Source organism: Numida meleagris, chromosome 5, assembly GCF_002078875.1.
Source record: "Numida meleagris isolate 19003 breed g44 Domestic line chromosome 5, NumMel1.0, whole genome shotgun sequence".
Lineage (NCBI taxonomy): Eukaryota > Metazoa > Chordata > Aves > Galliformes > Numididae > Numida > Numida meleagris.
Genome location: NC_034413.1, coordinates 53,491,892 through 53,504,529, shown reverse-complemented (window position 1 = coordinate 53,504,529; position 12,638 = coordinate 53,491,892).

Here is a 12,638-nt window from a genome sequence, read left to right as displayed (position 1 = left end):
GCTGGATTTCACATATGTGATTGACTTGCTTCTTTTTTTTGCAGAAGGTAAAAGAAATGGGAGATTGTATATCCCCCATTACATATACATACATCATCACTACAAAAGTCACATTCTGGAGAGAATATAGCCACTGAAAGTGAGACTGGGATAAAAGTTGTAGTTAGAAAGTAGCATCCTTGCAGATTCTCTTCAAATTAAATGCTAAAAGAATAGTAACTTAGCTGCCAAAAAGCCACATGCATTCTGGGGAAGCCATACAAATTTATTGCAGCCAAGGAACAAGTCTTTACAGTTATAAAAGATATAGCACCCATTGGAGCTGTACATTTTGTGAAAGTCATCATTCTAAGTTTAAATAGCTTAAAGTTAACTTCTAAGCTAAGTTGTAGTATCTAAGTTTAAGTAACCAGTCATCAGTTTGTAAAAGTCCCCACTCTTTGTGGAGATCGTAAACACTTCTTGAGAGGAGTCATAGTACTGAAACCTCCATTCTCTTAGCAGGTTAACTTCCTCTCAGTAGTACTACGTTTTACCCCTCGTCTCATAAACAGGGTATTTAGCAATGCCTAGGAATGGGACCTTACAGTCATGGAAGGCAGAGCTGATCCATTTCCAGTACAGCTGCAGCCAAGCACTGTTCAATAGCAAACCAGCACTAACAAGCAGCAGCAAAATGAAATGTCACTGCATCATTATGTAGTAGAGAAGACTGGCAGTCTGAAAAATCTATTTTCACTAGGTATTGCCAGCTAGTCAAGATGTCCTACTGCTTTTAGAACACAGCAGGGTTCAAGTATTCTTCTATACTCAAAAGCACCAATTAGACAGATTAAAGAGCTTGATTTAATGTCTTGTTAAGGAGATTCTGCATTGCTGGACTAGCACTGGTCTTTTATAGGACTTCTAAATTTCAAGTCCCTTTGCAGACACATTAACATAATTGGCACCAAGACTTACTTTGAGTTACTTAAATTGTTTTTATAGATGCAGCATATCAATTGATCCTTTTGAAGTCTTTGTAGAGTCAGGGGCACCCTTAAAGCCACAGAGGGACCTAAATAACACTTCTACTTTATGCTGAAGTGGACTACTCCCGGGTGAAGAACTTACTGAAAGCAAAAGCGTGATTACTGCAGAAGGTATATTGCCTTGTCTGCCTTCTGTGAAGCATTTGTCTCCTTCACACATATTAATAGGCACACCTACATTAGCGTCTTATGAGACATAGTGCTCAGCATGGATATTAAAGTCACACTAAGAATCTGCCTTATTCTAACACAGAACATTTCTTTCAACATCTCTCCCACAAATAATTATAGTTCAGACCTTACTTTAAAAGTGCAGGATAATTATCAGAATTACTTGTACAAGATTTGGGTCACTTCAGTCAAGTACACCTCCAGCTGTTAGGTATAATTGCAAAAACATTAACTACCCTGGGTACACTCACAACAAACAGGAAAACATCAAGTCAGAAAGAGACAGATAAAAACCTTTGCCTATTTTCATGAATTAGCCCATCCATTAGGAGGCACCTAAGATAAATCCTTTGGGTGAACTTTATAGCCTTTCACAAGCAGCATTTCACCTTGTATGTGCGTTACATTTGACGATTCTGACATGAAAAGCATTTTTAAATGTTTTAAAGAGAGGAACTGTGTTAAAATGGGATTAGGGAAATAATCAGAGTGACCTTGCTCTCAGGCTTTCTAAAACATTCAATGACAATTTAACTATGAAAGACCTGAATTTTCAGTGTAGTCCTCAAAGAATAAAATAAGGCAGCTGTGTACTGCTTCAGGGAAAGATGGGAAAAATTCAAAGACTGAATTCTCCATCAATCTATTTGCTATACGTTCTTCCTGCCTCCTCTCTTAGGAGGAGAGAGACAGTAAGAGAGAATAAAATCTTCAAATGTATTATGGATGTGTACACTGCATTTTTATTAAAAACAGATGAAAAATCTACAACACATTTGCAGCAGGCGATCTTCAAAATCTCATAATCTGTTTAAATAAAACAAGCTCTCCTTGAAAAACCTCCAAGGAAGATCCACATGATGACAGCTGATTTCAAACACACTTTACCTTTTGGCTCTTGACACCATAACCATCATTCTCAGTAGCCACTTAAAATTACTTTTAGACTGATGGAAAAATAATATGACAGATGCTAACAGGAAATAGCGTTCTATCGCAGTAGCTATCTACAAACTAGCTACTCTTGGCCCCACAGAAACCACATATTCAAAATTGAAAATAAAGTTATTTTTCCAGACACACTTGGTGCAGAAAAATGGACCAATTTCTTCATTTCATGATAAAGAAAGACACCTCTCACAAAAAAAAGACGATTGTTTAGTACAAAAAGGTGAAATAGTTAAAAAGATATGAGTAAGTGGAGATGTAGCTGTATCATGAGGGGATGGAAACTGCATAGAAAGCACTTCAGTATACTATTTGATAGATCAGACTATGTCCTTAGTTGTATTAATGCTGAACATATAGAAAAGTAATAATTAATCTATATGAAATAGTCCCTTGCCACTTAGAATGTGCTTCCTGTTTCTCTCTATGATCATGGCTAAAAACTCCATATGATATTAGATTAAAAGGAAAAAATAGAAAGCTATGTATTATTCAGTATATGTGATTGGACATAAAAAATATTTTTTGCACACTGAATATTAAAAGAGTTTGGACAACTTTTCATATAGCAATGTTAAGAGTGGAAATAGCACTGCACACTGTGCCACACACTGTTAGCAATGTTTTATCCTTTAGTACCCCCTGGCAGCTGTTGGTCTAATTTGTTGGGACTCCTCTATTCAAGGCTACAGGTTGAGTCTGGGTGGCTTCGACTGAGGAAAATATTTTGTCGAACTGGGCATTGGCTTGTATGCACTTGGAGAGAAGGTAACGAAAAACAGCTTTTACAGGCTCTGGAAGCTATCCATGCTGGCAGCATGCCATAAAACAGAAACAGCATGGATTCAGCTTCTTGGGCAAGAATGCGAAGCTTAAAACTTTTTCTTTAAAAAAAAAATATATATATGACAGCAATCAAGAATACCCTCATATGCTCTCAGAGGCATGATATAAACACCTGCCAAATAATACGTGGCAATCTATATTTGAAAATACTAATGTTATATACTAACACAGTGTAGAGTGCTCCAGTACTTTAACTGTATTTTGTTAAAGACAATATATGTGCACTATAGATAGTGGCAAGGCAGCAAAATGAGAATAAAAAAAATAACAGAAATAATTTCTTTGTAAAAAAACCTGTATATGAAAACTCAGCTTTACAAAATTTCACCAAATGGCTTCCAAAAAATTTAGAAAGGACGTGATTAGGTCTCCAGATGCTTATGTTTTGTGATGACATTTCAACACTTCGGCAGCACTCCAGAAAACAAACTATTTTCTTGAATCACAGAAAAATTTCATCTTCTCCAAGGGACAGAGATCACGCAACAATAAAGAGCATTATATTTCCATGCTCAGGCTATTCCCATTTGATGGAGTAAATTATTATGGCCAAGTATTATAGAGAAAGGGTGCCATCTAAATTTGCCAGCTCTCTGCCGGACTAAGAACTGAAGAGAAATGTACATTATCCAAAGTGAAGGAGATAATCAACACCATCTCCCAAATACCTAAGATAAATATTATATAAATCGAGACACATTGCTTAAGTGCACATGGTCACCCTGATCAAAACCCATTAATTTCTGTAATAACCACTGTACAGACTAATCTCAGCTAGTTTTTGTTTTAGTGAAAATTTGCTATGAGAACAGCATATCAGTCTAGTAAACTTCTGTCATAGTAAGGAACAGCTGTTTCATTTTAATTCTGAAAACTTTTAAAGTTCAGAACCAAAATATCATGCTTTAAAAACTTCTAGACTTTTATTTTTTTATAAAACTAGGAGTAATTCCTCACAATTAGTTTAAAAGGTCTCAAGTCTTGAAAGAAAAAACTAGAATTGGCAATAATTGGATAACTATTGTGCAGAGTGACAGTATAAAGAAATATATTTTCTGGAATGATTCTTCTTTAACTGACGTGAAATGCTTTGGTAGAGCAAAAACCAGTACTTGTCTGGGGTGACTTCAGTAAATGACACACTCCTACTTCAGTAATATTATCCTGCTAAATTGTGATGCCGAAGTCTATGTTATATCCAACACAGTCATGTCTTAATTGCAGAGGAAGGTAGTACCATTCCAGTACCAGTTTAGCACACTTTCCAATTAAAAATGTTGTTGTCAATTCCTTACAATTTTATCTGATGTTATCTATTTGTTGAAGCTTTCAACACGTAAGAAGTGAGAGACAGACTGATATCTTTTTAAAGCTCTACCAAAAAAGGCTTCCTCCATTTCTGAGAAGAACATCTGGCAAGAGCATGGCATTTTGCCCATGCTAAAAAAGTATCTTTCAGCTGAATAAACAGATCGATCTAATGCCTCCGTTTTTACATGGTTCTATTTGGCTATATTTGCAATCTAGCTTTCAATTTCACCGTCTCACATTATTTTTTACAGTACAGATCATGCTCTAATGATATATAGCCATGGGAATATTTTTATTAGGACTTTTTTCTGAATTGCTGTAGCAGCTGGAAGATGCATAGAAGACTGTAATCAATAAAGCCCAAAGCCATATTTTTAATCATTTGATAAAACAAAATATTAAATAATCATGTAAGTAGCAGGATTCATCCTTTCTATGCTACGAATAAGGTAAGTCCCAAGAAAAACTGCATGCAATCACAAAATTAAAGACTATCTCAGAAAGCTTTTGACTTCAGGCTTTCTGACTTTCAAACTCAATATTCTTTTAATGTAATATATGAATATCGTATGTCTGTATGAATATAGAGATAGATACTCATGTATACATAAGTAGAACCACAAGCAATCAGCAAATTACTTCAACATCATCTGTGTATATATAGATCTAGCAAGTTCAGTACAGTTAAATTGCTTTATAATTGGATGGCTTCACTGTTTTATTTTTTCTCATTCTTTCTATCCATATACTCAGTTTTTTCTTTTACCATTACTCCACTTGCAGCTCCTCTCTTTGGAGGACTGAGACTATTGGAAAATTTTCCTTACAGATGATAAGCAAAAGCACACGTGGTCAAATATTCCTAATACAGTTCTACTATCTATACTTTGAATATCCTTTGGCAACAGCGTCCTCAGCTCCTTCCCAAGTAGGCATCCTTGTCTACATGGATGCCACTACAGAAAAACAACCATGTGTGATTTTCCCTAAGATGCTCTTCAGTGTAAATAGGGGTGACAGAACTGGGCCTATGTGTCAACCATAAAATTGTAACAGTGATAACAATTCCAACCTTTGCAGTGCTTGCCTCTTGCGATGTGAATCCTAACTTCCGGTAGATGAGAAAATGGAATTCCATGTCAAGTCACATCCCTCTGCTGGTCACTTCCCCTTGCTGTTAAGGAAATCAGATGATATCTTCGTTAGATGATACAGAACCAAGCTCTTTGGTCTATGAATAGCAGTTGTCACATAATCCTGCAAGAGCCTCAGAAACACTAAATTACAAAATTAGTTTAATAAAAAACAAAACAAATCAATCACGATTAAGAAGAACCACACTCATTTTTTTCCAGATGGAAATTATGTACTTGTTTTTCAGGACAGATGATACACTGTAAAATGAAATATGGGGTGGGAGACAATAAAATCTCTAGAGATAAAAATAAAAATCCTTAAATTGACTGGACCAATGTTCATTCTATGTCCTGATCACTCATGCAAAACAGAATTGCTTGGATACGAAACCACACTCCACCAACCATCCTTTTATTAACACAAAAGGCCTGTCTTAAATCAATGTTCAAGGCAGTCACAAATAAATATGTATTTATGTATTTATGTAGTCTTTAAATGCTTATAAGTATATTCATTATGATCTTCGTAGTGACATTGCTATGAAGGACACTATATAAATGGAAGCTGTGCTTGCAACTGATCACTTATGATAAACAAACATCTTGAAGGACTCACCAAGCACACAGAAGTTGCCTTGTTTGTTTATAAGGGAGAAAAGCTCTCTTCAGATAGCTTAATATATGGTAGACATAAATCAAAAAATAATTAAATATTTCTTCATGCAGTGTGAAACTATTTCATAATGCACTTCTGCTAGAGATAGCCTGTGCAAAGCCTTTGGGTCAAGGACCTTATTTCCTTGTTTTTCTATATAGTACCTGGCACATAACTGTGACTTATATCACATAATACACATCTATATAAAATAAACAAATTTGTTACGAGCTGAGGCTAACACTGACAAATTATAATGCATTTAAAAACAAATAATAAAATATTCCTCCCACAGATGTGTACAGACAGTGTTCCATCTATATATCAGTCAAATATTCAACGGCTACCAAAAGGGAGGAGAGAAATCATGTTCATCTCTAAAAGACTACTTTACATTTGATGTAAAAGATTTCCTCTTACACTATACCCCTAAGAACTCGATACAATATTTGCCTTCTAACACTGCCAATACTCAGAGGACAGGACAAAGCAAAGCTAAAGAAAATAAGGGATATTTTTTTAATTTCACTTGTAGTAAGGTGCCAACTCATTAACAATACTACCAGCCTAGCCTGGATAAAGCAGAGGACTGGTCTGTTGCTTCTTAAATTAAAAAGGTGTTTCCTGCTGTGTGAACCACTGCAAAACCAACTATGCAGACTCAGGCTGGGTTGTCATTAACCCTCCTGCTAGCAGCCCATACAGTGCTGTGCTTTGCCTTTGAGGCTCTCAGTGTTGAGAACACACTGATATTTAGGCTACTGCTGAGCACTGCTCCCACAGCAACAGGGCTGCCTCTCCATCCCTCCCCACCCTGAAGGCCAGTAGCTTGTGCGCAGGCGAGAGGTTGGAAGGAGCCAACCAAAGGGCTATGCCATACCACACAATGCGCTGCTCAGCAGTAAAAGCTAGGGAAAAGGAGGCAAGGGGACATTTGTGGTTTTTATCTTATGAATCAACCACTATACATACAGAGGCCATATCTCTCAGGAAGTGGCTGGACAGGGCCTATTGATGGGAAGTGGTGAATAAATCCCCTGTTTTTGCTTTCATTCCATGAGCAGCTTTGCTTTGCTTATTAAACTGCGTCAATGTCAACCCACGAGCTTGTCCATCTGACTTTCTCCCTCTGTTCTGTTGCAGAAGAGGTGAGGCAAAGGTGTTTTGGGGGCTGGCAGCCAGCCCAGACCAACTCACCACAGCAGACAATGTCCACAGTATTTATTAGACTGTAGTTTTGTCAGCCTAGTACCACCCAGGAGAAGGTTTTGTGCTTTCTGGTACTCCTCCTGGATCTCACACCAGCAGAGCAGTTATTCATCTTTGAAAGTTGGTCTGGGATAGAATCAGCTATTTTCGTGTTCATACAGTTATGTCCTAGCAATCAAAAATGTGACTCACATAGAAAGAAACCAGTAGCAGGTAATGATGCAGTTCATGTACATCTATAGGTAGAGGCTTCAGCCAAAGAAAAAAAGGAGAGACAAAGACAGACGACTCAGTGGAAAAGAGACCAGGTGAAGCATGGAAAATCTGAAGACTGGATGTTTAGTATAATCAGTCTGCAGTTGGCCGTGTAATTAAAACATAAAACTAAGATTCCACTTACTGCTACCTACATTAGAAAAATATCAACCTTTTGTAAGGTGACTGTCTAAAAACAATATGTTTCTTATGTATAAAAAGACAGCAGAGAGACCAAACGTAAAATGCCTGCACAAAACTAAGAACAGGTGGAAGCATCTTAATGTTGGGAAGCCCACACCATCTTCTTTAACTGAGGAACTTCCAGGGGTCACAAATAATTTCTGGATGATTATGGAGTATTTCCAAAGTATACAGATTGTTACTACACAGCAGAATCTCTCCTAAAACTCTCTAAACAATGAGGATAAAAGGATATACAGCAACTCTTTTTCTTTTTTGGAGTTGAATATCAGCATGGATCCTAGTGTCTGCCAAACTCTCAAATGCTAGAACTTTGGCCACAGTTTGCATCTAACTGGCAGTCTTAACAGCTAAAACAAAGATTTAATAGGTGTCCTTCATGACTTATTCTGTCAACTCTGGAGTTTTGATCCAGGACAGAATGGACTTGTGCTGACAGAGCTGTATAGGTGTATTTCTTATACTGTTTGTGCTGTGAATAAAAGTAGTCCAGCTCCTGTACGTCCTGTCAGGACTTTTCAAGAATACGATGTTGTTTTATAAAAAGAATCATCAAACTCTCCTTCCTTAGACGTGACCAACAGCTAACTTGCAGTTTTGTGGACTAAGCCAACCTAAGCAACTCTATTCAGATATACACACACCACCACCACCAACAAAAAAAACAATTTAGCAAGGTACTAATAGCTCTGCTAAATTTTTGAAAACTATTAAAAGTAATGTAAAGCCCTTTAATGAATGGCCCTATATTTTAGGATCTCATTCTCACATCTTTTCCGCTTGCGATTATTTGGTGCTCCTAAGCCTGTAACAGCAAATCTCCCCCTGACAAATTTTGTCTCATAAACAGGTTATTTAGCTGTTAGATGATATACCAGCTTTCTGTTTGGAACAAATTCTCTTCAGTGATCTTCAACACTTCTAAAAAATTGTGGTAAGATATATTAGTTTTTTTGTAGCTAAGCTGCAGTTTAGTTCCTGGCCAGTAATGATTTAGTTACCTTACACACTGAGCTGTGTATGCGCTTGGGAAAAGCTGCTATTAAATTTCAGAAGCCACTCTTTTAATGCGAAAATACAGCTCAGACAGGATTTCTGAATTTCTCTTTACAATTTTAGATAAAGTTTTAAATACTACAAATAATGAAAGTTTATGTCCTACTTGCAGTGAAAGAGCTGCACTCGCATGGATTCTGTTGGTGTTTCCTTCTCTGCACAAGTTACAAAGTTGTAACTGAGAATTGCTTTAGTGAGCTCTGCAACAGTTGTAAAACTGAACAGTAAGTAAAGCATGGCGGGTCTTTTTCCAAGCTGAAGCTGTGGCTCTCTGACATTGAATGTAAAAAGCTGCTCCTACTTCAACAAAGAGTAAAAATAGTCAGGCTTTTTGATACATATTAAATTTCATTTTTGACACTTCATTTTCTCAAGACTTGCGGTAGCTCCTGAACTAATAAAGACTATTTTCCAGAGGAACGACATCTCTGAGTTATCGCACAGAGCACTGTACCCCACATTTGCAACAGTTCTCTAAGTTCCTTCCAAACAAAAGTGAGTGCATTCACTACTCACACTGGACACAAACCCCAATGTATAATTGCAACCAAAAATGGCAAAACAGTTAAAGAGAGGGAGGGAAAGAAATCTACTGCGGGATCAGGCTCAACATAATAGAATTTACATTAGAACACTGCTGTGCAAGGAAAGGGCATGACCGCCAGGTTGCCTAGCAGAAGGGGCAGTTCTGAACTCAGCAGATGAAGGTACCATTCTCTGGTACAACTGAACAAGTAATTCTGCCCATAAATAGTAGCCAGGGTTAACATTAACAATAAATTCCTTCATTAAGACATAACAAACATTTGCTTATCAACAGATTAACTGCAGAGGTTATTCAATTTTAGAAACAGTTCTGAAATGCACAAAATATGATGGTAAGCCACGATGAATTGATAAACCTTCATGCTTCTTTAATTCAGGCTCTAAGTATATATGTATTGAGTTTATGAGGCAAGGATTTGGTAGCAGGGAGCTGTGGCAGTGGCCCCTGTGAGTAGAGCCCATCACTGCCCCATGTCAGAGCCAGCTCCAGCTGCTCCAAAAGGGACCCACTGCTGAGCTACAGCAATGCTGGGTGCACCTCTGGTAGAGCAGATTTAGAAAAGGAAAAAACTGCTGCACAGCAGCAGCTTGGAGAGAGGAGTGAGAAATGTTGGAGAAGCAGCCCTGCAGCCACCAGGGTCAGCACAGATGGAGTACAGGAGGTGCTCCAAGCACGGAGCAGAAGCTCCATGCAGCCCAGGAGAGACCCATGGTGAAGCAGGTTGTCATCCTGCAGCCCATGGGCACCACACAGAGCAGATCTCCACGTGCAGCCATGGAGAAGCCCATGGTACAGCAGTGAGCGTGGCCTGGAGGAGGCTGCAGCCCATGGAGAGCCCTCCCAGGAACAGCACCTGGCCGGAGCTGCAGCCCATGGAGAGGAGCTCGTGGTAGGACAGGAGTGCTGGGGGAGCGGCTACCCATGGAGTCCTGTGCTGGGGGAGCTGCTACCTATGGGGTCCTGTGCTGGAGCAGTCTGCTCCTGAAGTATTGACCCTGTGGTACAGAGCTGTGTTGGGAGAGCTGCAGCCTGTGGGAAGTCCATGTGGGATCAGGTGGGGAAGGATGGACGTCTCACTGCTCTAGTCTGTTAGTTATCGGCAATAACTTATATTGATCTCCCAATATTGAGTCTGTTTCTTATGCATGATGGTAATTGGTGAGTGATCTCCATAACCTCATCGCAACTCCTGAGCGCTTCTGTATCATGTTTTATCTCCTTGTTCCTCTGTGGAGGAGGCATGAGAAAGCAGCTGTTCTGGAGTTCAGCTGCCCATCATGGTGAAACCACCACAGTGTACCAGCAGGAAAAGCACAAAACTGAGTAAGGGACCTTTCCTGACAAATTCTGAAACAATGAATAAAGACCAACAGTACCAAAAAGAGCCCAGCAGTGAAACATATATCTAAAATGTTTTGAAGTAATATTCATCTTGCCTTTTGGAGAAAGAGACCAGAACAGAGGGAAGAGATTTTTGATTTTATGCTCACCCTTCCACTGCTCCTCTGGATCCCCTGGTTGGTGTACTCACTGTAGACTGGGGATAAATGAGAAGCAACAACAGTAAGTTGTGAGCATTTGGAGTCCTTAGGCAGGAGGAACATGATGTTCACGTTGATTATGTTGTTCATGTTGATGAATCTCACCTCCGTTGGTGAGACTGCTGTTACAGCCAAACCAAGTAAGCAGAGGTGCAGGTGAAGTTCAGAGACACCAAGCGTGACAAAATCTCCGGTCCGAGTCCTGGCAAACGCAGCACAGACCTCGCAGCACCGTACTCAAGGGCTGCACGGTCCTAACAGCGCTGTACGCCCAGCGGAGCCAGCGTTCGCCGAGAACTGCGGTACCTCTGATCACTTTACGCCCGCTGTTAGCTGCAGGAGCAGCGAATCACGCAATGGTCCCTCACGGAGCACGCGGAGCGCGGGCCAGCGCTGCCGGGGAGGGCGGGGCGGGGCGGGCGGCACGGGCTCCGCGCGCGGCGGGGCGGACCCGGCGCGCGGCAGTGGCCGTTGCAGCCCTTGGGGACGCGGTCGCGGTGCCCTCTGAGGACGGCGGCACCCAGCGGGGCGGAGATGTGCCGCGGGGCGCAGCTTCAGCCTGCACGCTTTCGCCGGGAAAATAAATAATTTTTTCTTTAAATCTTTCTTTTTCTTCTTTTTTTTTTTTTTTCCTGAACAAAGCGCCCTAATGTGAAATTCGGTGCTGCTGCGGACGCCCGGGAATGACGACGCGCGCCGCGCTTGACAGGACAGCCCTCAGCCTCCCTCCGGTGTTCGGGAGCTGCTGGGGAAGCGGCCCCAGCGCACGCGTTCCTGCTGCCAGCGGCCACCGCCTCGGCTGCGGTGCATCCCGGAGAGGCCGAGGCCCTGTCCCAGCCTCAGCCCCGCTGGGCCCGGCCCGACCGAGCAGCACCGCCGCGCTCTGTGGGCCCGACACTGCCCCTCACACCCCCGGCAACCCCCGCCGCCCGCCTCGGCTGCCCCCTCCCGGAAACAGCGCCGCCGGAGGGGCGCGCTCCGATTGGCCCTTACCCGTGACACGGTCCCGCCTCCTCGGTGCGGCGCGGGCGGCGATTGGCTGCCGGCGCCGTCAGTCGGAGAGGGCGAGTCCCGCCGCTGCCCGGGCTGCGCTCTCGTGGGGCGGGCGCTGCTGCCGGGCGTCGCGGCGGCTGGTGCTGGTGCGGCTGCGGGCGGAGCAGGGATGCCGGCTGCGGGGCAGCGGGCGGCACTCCGGCACGGAGCGGAGGGCGAGCGCTGCCGGTAAGCTTCGGCCGCGGGGAGGGAAGGCGGATGCCTGTCCCTACGCGCGTCCGTTACGTCTGGCGCCGGAGGGGCCGACGGCAGCGTGCAGGCACGGGCGGAGCACGGGCGGCGGCGTGCCCGGGGCGGACCCCACGCAGTGCCCTTCTGCCGTGCCCTCGTCCGTGTGCCCGGGCGGGACCGGCGGCGCGGCGGGAACTTCGGAGCGGCGGGTGTCGCGGCGAGGGGGCGATGCTCGCCCGGCGGTCAGCGGAGCGCGGCGCGGAGCTGTGTGCCGCTTCGCCGCCGCCTCGGGAGGGCTGGGGGCGCCGCGGGGGCTACGGCGACGGCCCTGGGGGTGCCGCCCTGCCGGCGGGGTGCGGCGGCGAAGGACGTGGGCCCCGCGGCTGAGGGCGGTGGTGGAGGGAAACCTTCGTGAATCGAGGACCGCACCTGAGCGCGGAGGGCTCGGCCGCTCGGCGGGGCGGTGCGCGGGGCCGGGGGGAGGCGGGAGGCGGTCACGGCTGC